General features: G+C 43.7%; 1 protein-coding gene across 3 annotated transcripts in view; it reads right to left on the reverse strand.

The window, feature by feature from the left end:
- Positions 1-19386, reverse strand: part of LOC132833880 (uncharacterized) — a 50277-nt gene that overhangs the window by 26204 nt on the left and 4687 nt on the right. The gene's annotated exons all lie outside the window — the stretch shown is intronic.

Genomic DNA, 19386 nt, shown 5'->3' on the forward strand with positions numbered 1-19386 from the left:
TTGGCTGAGTCATGTGACTACCTGCCCTGTACATGCTCAGAAAGTTTGTGATTTCTGACCCGTATGTTGGCAATAGAACACAAAGACTCTGACCCATACAAGTCACATGACACCAGGTTATAGTTCAACTTTGACCCAGGGACAGTGAAGAAATGACAACATAGTACAAAATTAGGGTAGTGAGTGAATTTTCAATAAATTATTAATCAAGTTCAATTTTATGCTCGTGGAATTTGATATTAACACAACTGGACCTGATACAAAGGCACTGTGTGTAAACCAGTGAAACCTCCTATTCTTCCTTATAGAAGTACAGTGTGGGCAAATCAGTGAAACATCCTTCATTCCTTTGCAAGGTTTGTGACGGTTTGTAGCTCAGGTTGAGATTTAGGGTGTAGGTTTGCTCACTGAGCTGTAGGTTTGATATCCAAACACTACATAGGACAAACAGGAAGAAAGTTAGCCACCAGGATACACAAATACCAGCTAGCCACAAAAAAAAACGACCCTCTCTCCCTCATAGCCCTACACATGGATGAAAAAAGCCACCATTTCGACTGGGACAACACAGGGACAGGCTAAGCAAAGGCATGCCAGAGAATTCTTGGAGGCCTGGCACTCCAACCACAACGCCAAAAAAAACATAGACCTAGATGCCACCTATCAACCCCTCAGAAAACGAACAGGAAATGACATCACCACAAACCCCAGGAACTCCATCCAGGAGAAAGATATAAATAGAAAGCAGGCGACAACAGCTTCACTTCACTTGGAGGTCGTCACTGATGATGTTACCGAGCCAGGTAACGAAACGTCTGGATATCAAACCTACAGCTCAGCGAGCAAATCTACACCCGAAATCCTTCATTCCCTTGTGAAAACTGAGAGTATCTGCATGGCATATTCTGCAGTGGATCAAAAAGATAGCTCAGTAATGTCTTCTGAACAGCAGTTAGGTATGGAAACAAAAGCTGGCATTATCTGTGACAACCAGACCCCATGAGCAAATAAAAATAAAAAGTAAGATTAAAAAGTGGCACTGCACACCTGTAACCTGCTAAAATAATGCATTTTTTTTTAGATTAGATCCCCTTCAGTGTGGAAACAGGCCCGTCGGCCCAACAAGTCCACACCGACCCTCCGAAGAGTAATCCACCCAGACCCATTCCCCTACCCTGACTTATGCATCCACATTTTTTATGTTAATACTTCCATTGTAGTTTGCAGATGTGGTCTGAGCTTCAACAACTCAGAACTCTCAAATTATTGCTTATGCAGAACTCATAAGAATTATATTTATGTCACATGTACAAGGTTGCCTTGGGCCTGTTGGAAAGTCAGGCCAGAGGGAACGTGACAATATTATGGCTTTAAGAGGTTTACTTTGTCTTATTTGTTTTTATGAAGAGAGATTGAGACAAATGTAATGATTGCTCTGTTCCAAGCCAATAAACAACTTGAGGCCTTGGTTTCTTTTAAAGTTGGAAGAATACTTACATGCCAGATGTCAGATCTCTCAGTGGGTGAGCATTTCGGTAATAGTGATTACAATTCCCTGACATTTACTATATTCATGGAGAAGGATAGGAGCAGATGGGTATGGGAAATTATTGGGGGATGGGGAATTACAATGCTATTATGCAGGAACTGGGGCACCTAAATTGGGAACAGATATTCTTCGAAATGCACAACAGAAATGTGGAGGTTGTTTACAAAGCACCTGCTGAGAGTGCTGGACAAGTTTGTCCCACTGAGGCAAGGAAGGGATGGAAGGTTAAAAGAACCTTGGGTGACAAGGAATGTGGAACATCTAGTCAAGAGGAAGCAGGAAATTTACTTAAGGTTGAGGAGGCAAGGATCAGACAGGACTTTAGAGGGTTACAAGGTATCCAGGAAGGAACTGAAGAATAGACTTAGGAGAGCTAGAAGGAGGCATAAAAAAGCTTTAGCAGGTAGATTAGATTCCCTACAGTGCAGAAACAGGACCTTTGGCCCAACAAGTCTACACCGACCCTCCGAAGAGTAATCCACCTGGACCCATTTCCCTCTGACTAATGCATCTAACACTAAGGGCAATTTAGCATGGCAAATTCACCTGATCTGCACATTGTGGGAGCAAACCAGAGCATCCGACACAGACACAGGGAGAAGGTGCAAACTCCACACAGACAGTCACCTGAGGCTGGATTCAAACCTAGGTCCCTGGTGCTGTGAGGCCACAGGGCTAACCACTGAGCAACTGTGCCACACTGTAGGATTAAGGAAAACCCTAAGGCATTCTAAACCTATGCGAGGAACAAGAGGTTTTCCAGATTGAGGTTAGGGCCGATCAGGGATAGTTAAGGGACCTAGCGCCTGGAGTCAGAGGAAGTAGGGGAGGTCCTTAATGAATACTTTGCTTCAGTATTCACTACTGAGAGGGACCTTGACGTTTCCGAGGACAGCGGGAAACAGACTAATATGCTAGAACAGGTTGATGTAAGGAAGGAGGATGTGCTGAAAATTTTGAAAAATGTATGGATAGATAAATACCGTAGGCCAGACGGGATATACCCTTTATTTCTACAGGAAGCAAGGGAAGAGATTGCTGTGCCTTTGGCAATGGTCTTTGTGTCCTCACTGTCCACTGGAGTAATGCACGTGATTGGAGGGTGGGAAATGTTATTCCTTTGTTCAAGAAAGGAAATAATCCTGTGAATTACAAACCAGTCAGTCTTAGTTCAGTGGTGGGCAGAGTATTGGAGAGGATTCTGAGAGACAGGATTTGTGATTACTTGGAAAACCATAATTTGATTAGAGATAGTCAGCATGGCATTGTGAGGGGCAGGTCATGCCTCATGAGTCTTATTGAATTCATTGAGGATGTGACAAAACATTTGATGAAGATATAGCAGTAGTTGTGGTGTACATGGATTTTAGCAAGGCATTTGATAAGGTTCACATGTTAGGTTCATTCAGAAAGTAAAGAGCATAGGATAGAGGGAAACCTGTGTGTCTGGAGTCAGAATGAGTTGGCCCACAGAAGACAGAGTGTGGTGGTAGATGGAAAGTATTCAGCCTGATGCTCGGTGACCAGTGGTGTTCCACGGGGATCTGTTCTGGGACCTCTACTCTTTGTGATTTTTATAAATGAATGAGGAAGTGGAAGGGTGAGTTAGTAAGTTTGCCGATGACACGAAGGTTGGTGGAGTTGTGGATGGTGTGGAGGGCTGTTGTATGTTGCAACGAGACATTGACAGAATGCAGAACTGAACTGAGAAGTGGCAGATGGAGTTCAGCCTGGAAAAGTGTGAAGTCGTTCACTTTGGAAGGTTGAATTTGAATGCAGAATACAGGGTGAAAGGCAGAATTCTTAGCAGTGTGCAGGAACAGAGGGATCTTGGAGTCCATAGATCCCACAAAGTTGCCACCCAGTTGATACGGTTGTTAAGAAGGTGAATGGTGTATTGGCTTTCATTTACCAAGGGAATTGAGTTTAAGAGCCATGAGGTTATGCTGCAGTCCTATACAATCCTGGTTAGATCACACTTGAAATATTGTGTTCAATTCTGGATGCCTCATTATGTGGAAAGATGTGGGAGCTTTAGAGAGGGTGTAGAGGAGATTTACGAGGATGCTACCTGGACTCGAAGACATGACTTATCAAGAAAGGTGGAGGGAGCTAGGGCTTTTCTCATTAGAATGAAGAAGAATGAGAGGTGACTTGACAGAAGTATACAAGATAAACGAGGTAAAAACAATGACTGCAGATGCTGGTAACCAGGTTCTGGATTAGTGGTGCTGGAAGAGCACAGCAGTTCAGGCAGCATCCAAGGAGCAGCAAAATCGACGTTTCGGGCAAGGGCTTTTGCCTGAAACGTCAATTTCGCTGCTCCTTGGATGCTGCCTGAACTGCTGTGTTCTTCCAGCACCACTAATCCAGAAAGAAGTATACAAGATGTTGAGAGGCAGAGATAGAGTGGATAGCTGGAGACTTTTTCCCATGGCAGAAAGGCTATCACGAGAGGGCATAATTTTAAGGTGATTGGAGGAAGGTTTGGGGAGATGTCAGTGGTAGTTTCTTTACACAGAGAGTGGTGAGAGCATAGAATTTACTGCCAGAGGTGGTAGTAGAGTCAGATACATTAGGAACATTTAAGCGACTCTTGGATAGGTACATGGAAGATAATACAATGAAGGGTGTGTAGGTTAGTCTGATCACAGAGTAGGATAAAAGGCCAGCACAAGATAGAGGGCTGAAGTGCCTGTACTGTGCTGTAGTGATGTAATAGAAGCAGTATGAATGGGTAGAGTCAGTCTCCCACAAAACCAGGGTTTTAGTTTAGCCTTCAGTTATTGTTGGGGTTTTGAAGCTGCCATACATCTCTCCCTTCCACAGCAAAACGCTTGAGCTCCCCCTCTGCCAGATTTTTCTCCTGATGCTCTTCTCTCCTGGATTGGAGAAATCCTGCATGTGAGACAATCTGTTTTACTGAATTTGCCTTTGCCAAGGGTGTGTTTATGGCACATTACTATATTGGAACAGAAGCCGGTTTGTAATTAAGTAATCTATTATTCTGTTAAGTTTTCTAATAAAGTTAATGTTAGACCAATTCTTTCTTTTAGAGTTATAGAGTCATAGAGATATACAGCACGGAAACAGACCCTTGGTCCAATTCGTCCATGCTGACCAGATATCCTTGTCGAATCTATTCTCATTTCCAAGCACTTGTCCCCATGTCTCTCTGAACTCTTTCTTTTCATATACCCATCCAGATACCTTTAACTGTTGTAATTGTACGTGTCTTCCACCACTTCGTCTGGAAACTCATTCCATACATGCACCACTCTGTGCCGCTTAGGTCCTTTTTATATCTGTAGTGGTTCTGTTCGCCGAGCTGGAAGTTTTTGTTGCAAACGTTTCGTCCCCTGGCTAGGAGACATCATCAGTGCTGTGGAGCCTCCTGCGAAGCGCTTCTTCGATGTTCCTTCCGGCATTTATAGTGGTCTGTCCTTGCCGCTTCCGGGTGTCAGTTTCAGCTGTCCGCTGTAGTGATTGGTATATTGGGTCCAGGTCGATGTGTCTGTTGATGGAATTTGTGGATGAATGCCATGCCTCTAGGAATTCCCTGGCTGTTCTCTGTCTGGCTTGCCCTATGATAGTAGTGTTTTCCCAGTCGAATTCATGTTGCTTGTTGTCTGAGTGTGTGGCTACTAGGGATAGCTGGTTGTGTCGTTTCGTGGCTAGTTGGTGTTCATGTATGCGGATTGTTAGCTGTCTTCCGGTTTGTCCTATATAGTGTTTTGTGCAGTCCTTGCATGGTATTTTATACACTACATTAGTTTTGCTCATGTTGGGTATTGGCTCCTTTGTTCTAGTAAGTTGTTGTCTGAGCGTGGCTGTTGGTTTGTGTGCCGTTATGAGTCCTAGGGGTCGCAGTAGTCTGGCTGTCAGTTCTGAAACACTCCTGATGCATGGTAGTGTGGCTAGTCCTTTTGGTTGTGGCATGTCCTTGTTCCGTGGTCTATCTCTTAGGCATCTGTTGATAAAGTTGCGCGGGTATCCGAGATTCGGACCCCACACCACAACTCACTAATAGAATAAATAACACTCTAAGGAATCTACAAAAAAACGGACAGATAACCAAAGCGGACCTACGAAGAATGAAACCGGAAAGCAACAACACCCCCAGATTCTATGGACTACCCAAAGTACACAAACCAGACATCCCACTCAGACCCATAGTATCACTACCAGGGACACCAGCATACAAACTGGCCAAAGAACTACAACAGAAACTGAAACACCTGGTCAGCGGATCCAAACACTCCATACAATCAACACAGGAATTCTTGGATGCCATCAGGAATACACACATAGACAAAGAAGAAACCATGATCTCATTCGACGTGACTGCACTGTTCACTTCGATTGACAAAACCCTAGCCAGAGAAACAATAGCCAACCTACTGGACATACATAACAGAAAACAGGAGGCGGAACCTATCAACAAAGACGGCATACTTAAACTACTGGACTTATGCCTCACTACACACTTTACATTCAACAATCAGATATACGAACAAATCAACGGAACACCCATGGGATCACCAATCTCGGGACTCATAGCAGAGGCAGTTATGCAAAGGTTAGAACAAACAGCCCTACCACAAATTCAACCCAAACTCTGGGTCAGATATGTCGATGACACTTTTGTAATCATCAAAAACACGGAAATAGAAAAAACACACCGGATCATCAACGCTACACTCACAGGCATCTGATTCACGAGAGAAGTAGAAAAGGATAGCCAACTCCCATTCCTAGACGTGATAGTAAAGAGAACACCGAACGGAGAATTCACCACAAGGGTACACAGGAAAACAACACACACAGACCAAGTCCTAAACTATGAAAGTAACCACCCCAACACACACAAACGAAGCTGCATCAGGACACTATTCAAAAGAGCTACAACACACTGCAGTACACCAGAACTGCAAAAAGAGGAAGAGGAACACCTATACAAGGTATTCGCCAAAAACGGATACCCGCGCAACTTTATCAACAGATGCCTAAGAGATAGACCACGGAACGAGGACATGCCACAACCAAAAGGACTAGCCACACTACCATACATCAGGAGCATTTCAGAACTGACAGCCAGCCTACTGCGACCCCTAGGACTCATAACGGCACACAAACCAACAGCCACGCTCAGACAACAACTTACTAGAATAAAGGAGCCAATACCCAACATGAGCAAAACTAATGTAGTGTATAAAATACCATGCAAGGACTGCACAAAACACTATATAGGACAAACAGGAAGACAGCTAACAATCCGCATACATGAACACCAACTAGCCACGAAATGACACGACCAGCTATCCCTAGTAGCCACACACTCAGACAACAAGCAACATGAATTCGACTGGGAAAACACTACTATCATAGGGCAAGCCAGACAGAGAACAGCCAGGGAATTCCTAGAGGCATGGCATTCATCCACAAATTCCATCAACAGACACATCGACCTGGACCCAATATACCAATCACTGCAGCGGACAGCTGAAACTGACACCCAGAAGCGGCAAGGACAGACCACTATAAATGCCTGAAGGAACATCAAAGAAGCACTTCGCAGGAGGCTCCACAGCACTGATGATGTCTCCTAGCCAGGGGACGAAACGTTTGCAACAAAAACTTCCAGCTCGGCGAACAGAACCACTACAACAAGCACCCGAGCTACAAATCTTCGCACAAACTTTGAACCTTTTTATATCTTTCCCCTCTCACCCTAAACCTATGTCCTTTAGTTCTGGACTCCCCTACCCCAGGGAAAAGACCTTGTCTGTATATCCCATCCATGCCCCTTATAATTTTATCAACCTCTATAAAGTCACCCCTCAGGTGTGGGGAAAAGATCTGCCACCCTGGCTCACACAGAACATAAGAAAACAAACTTGGCCAAACTATACCAGATACGCCCAGAATGCCTCAGCAGTGACCAAACAGGCTGACAAGCGAAACCAGACAGCATTCGCAGACAAGGGAATACACTTCCCACAACACACTAACAATACCAGGTCTACACAGCTGTCCCAAAGCCTCGAGGGCAGTCTCATAACACAGCAGTACCAAAGCTACACAAAGAACAGGTCAGATGGAGAGGCACCACCAAGGACCTTGCACCCAGGACAGAAAAAATGGGAACACCTTACTGTTTCAAAAGAGACATTCTCACCTACCTGCAAGGAGAACTTGAATCTCCTGATTCCATCAAACTCATTGATACTATCAGGACGCTACATTGTATCGATAATCAGGACATTCTTCCAATAACTGTTTTTCAATCAGCATCATTGTAACTCGATTATTCAATTTCCAAATACATTGTATCTTTCCCCATTTCTAATTAACTTCATTGTACAATATTCCTATACAACCTGGCTTCATTCTCAGCTCGACTAGTCTCTCGCTATGATGCACGAGCCAAAGCAATTAACTAATCTGGCCTGGCCTGATCCAGAGTTTCTCACTTTGATCTGCATGTAGCTTAATTAGTCAAGTGTACACTGACCTGTCAATGAGTTTCTCTTCCTCTGCAAACTTTAACCATTTTATTGCTGCTCATCTGATTAAGGACATGTGTCATTTTTGTAATTTTAATACCAAATTCTGCATACTGACAGCTTGTTTGCAGCAATAAGGAGAGTAGCCTGAGAGACCTCTTAGGGGTAAGAGCTTGTGCCACTACTCTGCTAATGGTTTTGGAACCTTAACTCAAGACTGGCTTGTAGGTATCTATGTTCTCGTGTAACATTGATGCCATTGGTAAATAAAAGGTAATTATTTAAACTAAACTGTCTAAGAGTTTTATATTCCGGACTGCCACAGAGTACGAATGCTGGGACGAACCAAGAGAGGCTATAGGTCAGGTCCATCAGGGATTCCCAAGCCATCTCAAATAAGTACTTTAACATACCCACACAGGTAAATTCTAGAGATCTGGCACTTCCTTATTAACCAACTCCTGACCAAGCCATACATTTTACCAAACATGTCCACACCCACCCTTCGAAAAGCATCCCACCTAGACCCATCCCCCTACCCTATCCCTGTAAACTTGCATTTCCTATGGCACATGCACCTCACTTGCACACCTCTGAATACTATGGGCAATTTAGCATGGCCAATGCATCTAAGTTGCATATCTTTGCACTGTGAGAGGAAACCAGAGCACCTGACAGAAACCCATGCAGACATGGAGTGAAAAATCAAACTCCACACAGTCGCCCGAGGTTGGAATCAAACCTGGGTCCCTGGTGCTATGAGGCAGCAGTGTTAACCATTGACCCACCATAATGTATATGTGAGGGATATGCTGGTCTATGAGGTGACAGATTGTGCTGGAGTTCAACTCTGCTGCTGTTGATGGCCTCCCATGCTTCATAGATGCCCAGTCTTGAATTGCTAAATCTGTTTGAAGTCTGTCTCATTTAGCATGGTCAGATGTAACACAATACGATGGAAGTTATTCTCAATGTGAATTGCTTTCGCAGTAATCTGTGGATGATCCATCTCAGCCTCCTCCTGTGGTCCTTGGAGATGCCAGTCTTCAGCCAATTCCATTCAGTCCATGTGATACCAAGAAATGGAGGCACTGGATACTGCAAAGGCTACTGACAACATTCCTGTTGTTGACAACATTTAGCCCATATCCCTCTAAAGTCTTCCTAGTCATATATCCATTCAGATGTCTGTTGGGGTTAAGGAGAATCTAAAGGGTTTTTATAAATATATTTCCTCAAAGAATGTGCCGTGGTCACTCTTATCAATACTGTCATGGAAAGAAGTATCTGCAGCTGACAGATTGATAATAATGAGGTCAAGCATGTTTCTCTCTCTTCATCATCTGCCACAGACTCAGACTTGCAGCTTTGTCCTTTCGGACCCTACCAGCTCGATCAGTAGTATTATTGCTGAGCTACTCTTGGTGATGGACATGGGAAACTCCCATCCAAAGTACATTTTATGTCCTTGCCATCCTCAGCGCTTCCTCTAAGTGTTGCTCACATAGAGCAATACTGATTCATCAGCTAAGGGAAGATGGTACATGGTAATCAGTAGGTTTCCTTTCCCATGTTTAACCTGAAGCTATGAGATTTCATGGGGTCCAGAGTCAAAGTTGAGGACTCCCAGAGCAATTCTCTTCCAACTGTATACCACTGTGCCACCACCTCTGCTGGGTTTGTCCTGCCAGTGAGACAGGGATGGTGATGGTATTGTCTGGGCCATTGACTGCAAGGTATCATTCTGTGAGTATGACTATGTCAGACTATTGCTTGACAAGTCTGTGAGACAACTATCCCAATTTTGGCACTAGCTTCTGGACGTTAGTGATGTGGACTTTTCAGGGTCACTGGGGCCTTTTCTGCTGTTGTCTTTTCCAGTGCCTAGTTTGATGGAAGGTGATCCATCCACTTTCATTTCTTGAGACTTTGTAGCAATTGGTATCACTGAATTGCTTGCTTGGCCATTTCAGAGGGCAATTGAGAGTCAACCACATTGCTGTGCATCTGTAGTCACATATAGGCCATACCAGGTGAAGTGAGGATAGTAGATTTTCATTCCTGAAGGACATCCATGAACCAGATGAATTTTTCCAACAATCAACAATGATTTCATTGTTATCAGTAGATTCTTCATTCCAGAATTTTTAAAAATTTAATTCAAATTCCACAATCTTCTGTGGCAGGATTTGAACCTGGAACCCCAGAATATTACCTGGGTCTCTGGATTAATAGTTGAGTGATAAGATCACCAAGCCTCCTGACTTAGAGGCAAATCTGCTCTTCTATTCAGTTCATATATCTTTTCACTGTAAATTAGTTCTCAAATTCAAATGAAATACTCTACCTCAACCACCTTTGATCACAAGCTTTGGTTGCTTCTGATCATTTACTTAGTTTAAATATAAATTGGTAGAACTTTCCTTCTCATGAACCACCAATAATTACCCAGTTCTCTGCAAGTCTAATTGTGGCCATTCACTTAGTTCAAAGCAACAAAACAGCAGCAGCAATTTATTTCTGGCTTCACAATTTTCACAGTGGAGCCGACAAATCTAGATTTTAGTTTTCCCTTTTACAAATTTTATTTTTATAGAAATTTCACGATGGATATTTCAATATTTTCCACCTTTCCTCAACCTGGATTGCTATCTTCCTTCTTCTGCGAGCCACCTGCCCTCACAAAAGGGGTTAATGTCAGTATACCCTCTCAGTTGCTCACTCCAAATCCAGCTCCCTGGTGGCATCCCTGATCATTCCCTGCTGCTCACTTGTTGTGCTCTTCATCTGCCATGAACTGACTTCTCCCAGTACTTTGAACATAGCAACTGATCTCGTGTGAAGCAGCTGCCTACTAAACAAAGAATAAAATTTAAGCATTTATTTCAATATTAAAACACAGATCCCGCATGTCATAATTCCCCCAACTATCAACACAATGTTTTTATTGCAAAAAAAACTTCAACTCATGGCAAAATATAAGAACTGAAAAATACATCAAATGCCATATGGATTGATTGCAAGCATTCTGGATAGTGAAGAATGGCCATCTGTTCTGTCCTATCCTGTTCAGCATGATGGTCTTTGCTGTGTTTTCGGGAAGATGCATAGACCATGTCTCAGCATGTGTAAGGAGCATAGAAACAGGCAATTCAGCTTCTCAATCCTGTTCTGCCATTCAATATAAACAAGTCTGATCATTTGCTTTCATGTCTTTTTCCTCAACACCATCTACATTTGCAATTTTAGAGAAGATTTGTAGCTCAGGTTGTGGATCAGATAGTCAGTTTGCTTGCTGAGCTAGTAGTTTGTTCTCAGACGTTTTGTCACTATGCTAGGTAACATCAATGAGCCTCTGATGAAGCCTCTGATGAAGCTTGCTATTTGTGTATCTTGATCTATTGTGGCGGGTGATATCACTTCTGGTTCTTTTTCTGAGAGGTTGGTAAGTGGGGACCAAATTGATATGGTTGTTAATGGAGTTCAGGTTTGAATGCCAGGCCTCGAGGAATTCCTGTGTATCTTTGTTTAGCCTGTCCCAAGATGGATGTATTGTCCCAGTCAAACAGATGCCCCTCTTCATCTGTGTGTATGGATACTAGTGATAGTTGGTCATGTCTTTTGGTGGCTAGTTGGTGCTCATGTGTCCTGGTGGCTAGTTTCCTGCCCGTCTGTCCAATGTAATGTTCTAATTCATAGGAGAATGCATAGGAGAAAGTGAGGACTGCACATGCTGGAGATCAGAGTCAAGAGCGTGGTGCTGGAAAAGCACAGAAGGTCAGGCAGCATCTGAGGAGCAGCAGAGTAGATGTTTTAGGAAGAGCCCTTCATCGGGAATGAGGCAGTCGCATTCCTGATGCAGAGCTCTTGCCTGAAATATCGATTTTCCGGTTCTTTGGATGCTGCTGGCCTGATGCACTTTTCCAGCACCACACTCTCAATATCCCACAAGATGAGTATATAGAAATCTATAGATAACTTCTATTTTGTTTTCAGTTCAAAATTACTGAAAAATATTTACCACTGTGTCACGTAAAAGAAATATGTAAAGTCAAAAAGTACAGAAATCAGAAGCCATTGACACAGTTACAAACCTCAACAACACTCTATTTTTCTCCAGTTATTCACAATGATCTGGAAATCAATATCAGAATTACTGTATTAATGCCAGCATTGTTTCAGAGACAATGAAACGTTGTCATTTGTAACTAGGAATTGGCCTCTCCAGAGATGATAGAAGGTATACAGAATGGTTGTTCTTCCTATGTTCTTGTACGTATTTTTACATCACCTGTTCAGGCATGCTATGATGAATTCTGGCTTCGGACACAAAAGGTAGATGATTGAGGGAGGATCTCATTGAGGCTTATAAATTTCTCACAGGACTGGATGGTTAATGCAGGGAGGATGTGCCCTATTGTGGGTGCACCCAGAAGCAAGCGACCAAGTCTAAGGGTACGGGTTGGATTATTTAGGATGGAGATGCAGAGACATTTCTTCACACTGTTGTAAGTACAATAATGCCACATTACAAATTTAGATGTCAATCAGAAGTCATTTAGTGAACAAAGTCCTTTGGGAGAGCATAAGCATCTGATCACATTGCAGTCAGACCTCGGCTTTTGCAGATTACATGCAAGTGTCAAGGTTTATACAGAACCACAAGATAATCACATGACACACATGCAGTTTGAGCTCAGAAGGCCTTGTGGTTTTGCTTAGTAATAACAAGCAGAAGTTATGGCTGTCTCAGGTCCTCCTGCAACAGTCTGTTTGCAGCAAGTCTCACGTTATAGTTTGCAAAACAAGGCTCAGTACAAATTTTATGTTAATCTTTCATTTTCCGTCTTCAAAGAGTGGAACCTGTGGAATTAATTACCACAGGAAGTAGTTCAATGCCAGAACATTGAATGTATTCAAGAGGCGGTTAAATATAGCACTTTGGCCGAAAGGATCAAAGATTAAGGGGAGAAAGTAGGATTAGGTTATTGAGTTGGATGATCAGTCATGATCGTGATGAAAAGCAGAGCAGGCTTGAAGGGCTGAATGGCCTCCTCCTGCTGCTATGTAGGGACAGTATTGTTCTGGAAGGACCTTCCTTATTATCTTGTAGGCTTTTGAGGGACAGGCATGCAAAAAAGCAACCTTTTGAGAATGCGCCAGATAAAATGGCACTATTTGGTTCCCAAAATTGAGTCTCTTGCCCTGCTTGACATACCCAATACCCATACTCTACGAAAGAGATATCTAAGAATAGGGTCAGAATATATTGCCAGACAAGGGCTTGCCATAAAAACCTCTTCTATGGCAAGTTAATTGGAAGATGTTAACATGGAGAGACCAGAGTTAAGTACTTCAAGAATACATGAAGGCTTCAGGGAAGAATTTCACCTTTAGAACTAGGTCTTGGGCAAACTTAGCACTAGATAACTCACCCAGAGTTCTGAGTCAAGATTCTACTCTCAATAAACAGCGCAGTTACAATGGCCTGGAGGAAAGGTGAGCTACACAATTTCACAGCCACATGCATCGCTTTTTCATCAACAATGCACATAGGTCCAAAATCCAACATATTAGAGTCACGTAAAGCAAGCACCGAATTCTCCTTCCTGGTCAGGGCAGGGCAGGCAAAATCGATTGGAAACTTTCTCTCTTGTGTTGATTTCTCCCTTCATAGATCTTGTTAGATCTACTGAATAGTTGCAGCATTTTCTGTATTCCTCTCCATTGCCTCACATGGCAGAGGTGGGTTTGCTGAGTGATAAAGTGGCTGTGGTCATTGCTTCGACACAGAGGATCACGCTGGTGATCATCTTTTGCATGGCCTGGGACAGTGCACAGATAGTTGTCATCATCAGCAGCAAGGAGGCTAATGTGATAGGGCTGTGGAACAGTTGCAGGCTGAGGTTCTGTGTTTTGGGTACCACCTGCCACGTGGACAAGAGGGAGGACCATGAGGCGCTGGTCAGTGAGAAGGTGAAGTACTATGGAGCCACTGACATCCTGGTTTCAAACACCACAGTCAAGCCCTTTCTGGGGAGGGCATTGGATTGTTCAGAGGAAGCCTTGGGACAAAATATTTGAGGTTAACATGAAAGCAGTTTTCCTCCTGGCTAAGCAGGCTTTGCCACAAATGGAGTGACGACACAGTGGCACTATTGCCTACCAGCTCTCCTCTGTCATTAGGCCCTGCAGCATCAATAAGATGACTCTGCTGGGCCTAACCAAGGTACTGGCCAATGAACCGTCCTCTGCCAATAAGCATATCAACTGCCTGGCCCCAGCTATCATCAGGATTCAGTTCAGCTCTGTGTTGTCAGACAAGACCAAGTGCCAACAGACTGAGGGGACGGTTGAATCGGTGAGCCAGAGGAGTGTGCTGGCATGTCTCCTTTCTTTGTTCACAGCATACATCACTCGGGAGACAGTCATGGTGGCTGGAGGTTTTTGCTACTGGCTTTGAGCTGATGTTCAGTCTATGGGAATACTTTCCTCGTATTTCAATACAGTTGTCTTCCAGAAATATTGATTCTTCCCTCACCTTTGTAGGCTTCTGCTGCTCTATAACTGACATATATGCATTCATTGTACGTAAATACCACTCCTTCACTTTCCACTATCTCCATGTCCCTATAATTCTCCGAGATTTCCATTTCTCTTGTTCAGAGAATTTGAATTTCCTTCACATCCTCCATTGCTGCCTGAGCTTCCAATTATCTAATTTCTGCAATTCCCTCCCAAAAGCTCTTACTTCTCCTGATATAAATGTGTGGTGGTAATTCATTTTGTCTGATAATTTCTCCTGCAAAATGTTGTCTGAGATTTTACAATGTTTAAGACGAGATATGAGTGGCACGGCAGTTAGCACTGCTGCCTCACAACACAGTGGATCTGGGTTTGATTCCAACCTCAGATGACTAACTGTGCGACGTTTGCATGTTGTCCCTGTGTCTGTGTGGGTTTTCTCCGGTTGCTCTGTTTCCTCCCACAATCCAAAGATATCCAGATTAGGTGAATTGGCTGTGCTAAATTGCCCATACTGTTCAGGGACATGTGGGTTAGATGCATTAGTCAGGGGTAAATATAGGATATTATGGTAGGGGAATGGTCAGGGTGGGTTACTGATCAGAGGGTTGGGTTGCACCTGAACCAGAAGAGCACAATATCCTAGGAGGTAGGTTTGCTAGCACTCTTTGGGAGGGTTTAAACTAATTTGGCAAGGGGATGGGATCCGGACTTGTAGTCCAGCAAGTAGGTTAGCTGTTTTTCAAGATGTCCAAGAATGTAGGGAGGCTGTGGAGAAGGTAGCACTGACAGGGAATACTTGCGGACACAGAGATGGTTTCAAGTGTGCATACTTCAACGCAAGGAGTATCAGAAATAAGGTGGGTGAACTTAAGGCGTGGATCAGTACTTGGGACTGCGATGTTGTGGCCATCATGGAAACGTGGATAGATAAGGGACAGGAATGGTTGTTGGAGGTTCCTGGTTACAGATGTTTCAGTAAGATTAGGGAGGGTGGTAAAAAAAAAAGGAGGGGGTGTGGCATTGCTAATTAGAAATGGTAAAATGGCTGCAGAAAGGCAGTTCGAGGGGGATCTGCCTTTGGAGGTAGTATGGGCTGAAGTCAGAAATAAGAAAGGAGCAGTCACCTTGTTGGGTGTTTACTATAGGCCCCCCAATAGCAGCAGAGATGTGGAGAAACAGATTGGGAAACAGATTTTGGAAAAGTGCAGAAGCCACAGGGTAGTAGTCATGGGCGATTTCAACTTCCCAAATATTGATTGGAAGCTCTTTAGATCAAGTAGATTGGACGGGGTGGTGTTTGTGCATTGTGCCCAGGAAGCTTTTCTAACTCAGTATGTAGATTGTCCGACCAGAGGGGAGGCCATATTGCATTTGGTAATGAACCGGGACAAGTGATGGGCTTGTCAGTGGGTGAGCATTTTGGTGGTAGTGACCACAATTCTGTGACTTTCACCTTGGTTATGGAGAGAGCTAGGTGCGTGCAACAGGGTATGTTTTACAATTGGGGGAAGGGTAAATACGATGCTGCAGGACAGGATCTGAGGAGCATAAGTTGGGAGCATAGGCTGTCAGGGAAGGATATCGCTGAAATGTGGAACTTTTTCCAAGGAACAGATATGATGTGTCCTTGATATACATGTACCTGTCAGGCAGGAAAGAGATGGTCGTGTGAGGGAACCTTGGTTAACGAGGGAGGTTGAATGTCTAGTAAAGAGGAAGAAGGAGGCTTACATAAGGTTGAGGAAACAAGGTTCAGACAGAGTGTTGGAGAGATACAGGACAGCCAGGAGGAAGCTGAAGAAAGGGATTAGGAGAGCTAAGAGAGGGCATGAAAAATCTTTGGCTGGTAGGATCAAGGATAACCCCAAGGCCTTTTATGCGTATGTGAGAAACATGAGAATGACAAGAATGAGGGTAGGTCCGATCAAGGACAGTAGTGGGAGACTGTGCATTGAGTTGGAAGAAATAGGAGAGGTCTTGAATGAGTACTTTCCTTCAGTATTTACAAATGAGAGGGACCGTATTGTTGAAGAGGAGAGTATGAAACGGACTGGGAAGCTAGAGGAGATACTTGTTAGGAAGGAAGATGTGTTGGGCATTTTGAAAAACTTGAGGATAGACAAGTCCCCTGGGCCTGACGGGATATATCCTAGGATTATGTGGGAAGCAAGAGACGAAATTGCATAGCCATTGGCAATGATCTTTTTGTCTTCACTGTCAACGGTGGTGGTACCAGGGGACTGGAGAGTGGCGAATGTTGTGTCCCTGTTCAAAAAAGGGAATAGGGATAACCCCGGGAATTACAGGCCAGTTAGTCTTACTTCGGTGGTAGGCAAAGTAATGGAAAGGGTACTGAGGGATAGGATTTATGAGTATCTGGAAAGACACTGCTTGTTTAGGGACAGCCAGCACGGATTTGTGAAGGGTAGGTCTTGCCTTACAAGTCTTATTGAATTCTTTGAGGAGGTGACCAAGCATGCGGATGAGGATAGAGCAGTGGATGTAGTGTACGTGGATTCTAGTAAGGCATTTGATAAGGTTCCCCATGGTAGGCTTATGCAGAAAGTCAGGAGGCATGGGATAGTGGGAAATTTGGCCAGTTGGATAGAGAACTGGCTAACCGGTCGAAGTCAGAGAGTGGTGGTAGATGGTAAATATTCAGCCTGGAGCTCAGTTACAAGTGGAGTTCCGCAGAGATTAGTTCTGGGTCCTCTGCTGTTTGAAATTTTTATTAATAACTTGGAAGAGGGAGTCGAAGGGTGGGTCAGTAAATTTGCAGACGATACGAAGATTGGTGGAGTTGTGGATAGTGAGGAGGGCTGTTGTCGGCTGCAAAAGGACTTAGATATGATGCAGAGCTGGGCTGAGGAGTGGCAGATGGAGTTCAACCCTGTCAAGTGGGAGGTTGTCCATTTTGGAAGGACAAATAAGAATGCGGAATACAGAGTTAATGGTAGGATTTTTAGTAAGGTGGAGAAACAAAGGGATCTTGGGGTCTATGTTCATAGCTCTTTGAAAATTGCCACTCAGGTGGATAGAGTTTGTAAGAAGGCCTATGGTGTATTAGCGCTCATTAGCAGAGGGATTAAATTCAAGAGTCGTGAGGTGATGTTGCAGCTGTACAGGACCTTGGTAAGGCCACATTTGGAGTACTGTGTGCAGTTCTGGTCGTCTCACTTTAGGAAAGATGTGGAAGCTTTGGAGAGGGTGCAGAGGAGATTTACCAGGATGTTGCCCGGAATGGAGAATAGGTCGTACGAGGATAGGTTGAGAGTGCTAGGCCTTTTCTCATTGGAACGGCGAAGAATGAGGGGTGACTTGATAGAGGTTTATAAGATGATCAAGGAAATAGATAGACAGTCAGAAACTTTTTCCCCGGGTACAACGGAGTGTTACAAGGGGACATAAATTTAAGGTGAAGGGTGGAAGGTATGGGGGGATGTCAGGGGTAGGTTCTTTACCCAGAGAGTAGTGGGGGCATGGAATGCGCTGCCTATGGGAGTGGCAGAGCCAGAATCATTGGTGACCTTTAAGTGACAATTGGGTAGGTACATGGATAGGTGCTTAAGCTAGGACAAATGTTCGGCAAAACATTGTGGGCCGAAGGGCCTGTTCTGTGCTGTATTGCTCTATGTTCTATGTAGGGTTGGTGTGGACCTGTTGGGCCAAAGAGCCTGATTCCATATATTAGGGATTCTATGATTCTGTGTTGTGATGTGCGATTCCAGCCTTAAAACAGGATAGCTGATAGTTAATTGCTTTCTGAAATGATTGGAAATTTTAAACAATTGATTTGTTCAAACTCATGGCAGTATTCTAAAGTACAGGGAATTTTAGAAAATCTTAAGTGCAGAAGTCTCACAGCTAGCTCATTTTGAACCTTAGGATGCAAATCATCAGACCCTGAGCATCTTTCACCTCTAACATTGACAGAAAAGATTCAGCTAAAATCTTGCTTCCATTCAGTAGAGAACAACCTAGCTCTCAATGCCGGCAAAGTCAAAGAACTCATTATTGATTTTTGGCAGGATGTTAGTCATGCCCCCATAAACATTAACAGCACAGAGGTGGAATGAGTGGCGATTGTCAAGCTCCTGGGAGTGGTCATCAACAACAAGCTTTCTTGGACTCATGTGGAGGCACTGGTTACAAAGGCCCAAAAACATTTGTTCCTCAGGCAGCTGAGAAAATTTGGCATGACAGCAAATGCCAACTTCTACAGGAGCACCATCGAGAGCATTCTATCTGGGTGTAACACTACCTGGTATGACAACTGTACCATTCAAGATCAGAGATGGTTACAGAAAGTGGTGAACTCACCCGGACAATCACATAGGCCAATGTTCCATCTATAGAATCCATCTACCAGGCCCGCTGTCGAGGAAAGACTGTCAGTATTCTCAAAGATCCATCCCACCCTGGCAATGCTTTTCTATAACCTCTAACATCAGGAAGAATGTACAGAAACCTGAACACATGCACCAGCTGGTTTCAAAACAGTTTCTACCCTACTGTTGTTAGAATACTGGATGGACTCACAAACTCTTAGCAATCATCTGTACTGTGTTTTTGTTTTGCTGCTGTTTACCGATTATTTACTTATCCATGCTATTTAACGATGTGCTCTGCCTGTATCACTCACAAGACAAAGGTTTTCACTGTGCCTCAGTACACATGACAATAAATTCAATTCAATTCAAATTTGCATTCTCCAAATAACGGTCTAAATTTTTCAATCATGTTGAATAAACATGGGATAGCAGAATTGACTGTATCTGGCCAAGGTCAATACCCAAATAGTGG

Source organism: Hemiscyllium ocellatum, chromosome 38 (genome assembly GCF_020745735.1).
Source record: "Hemiscyllium ocellatum isolate sHemOce1 chromosome 38, sHemOce1.pat.X.cur, whole genome shotgun sequence".
NCBI classification, from domain to species: Eukaryota; Metazoa; Chordata; class Chondrichthyes; order Orectolobiformes; family Hemiscylliidae; genus Hemiscyllium; species Hemiscyllium ocellatum.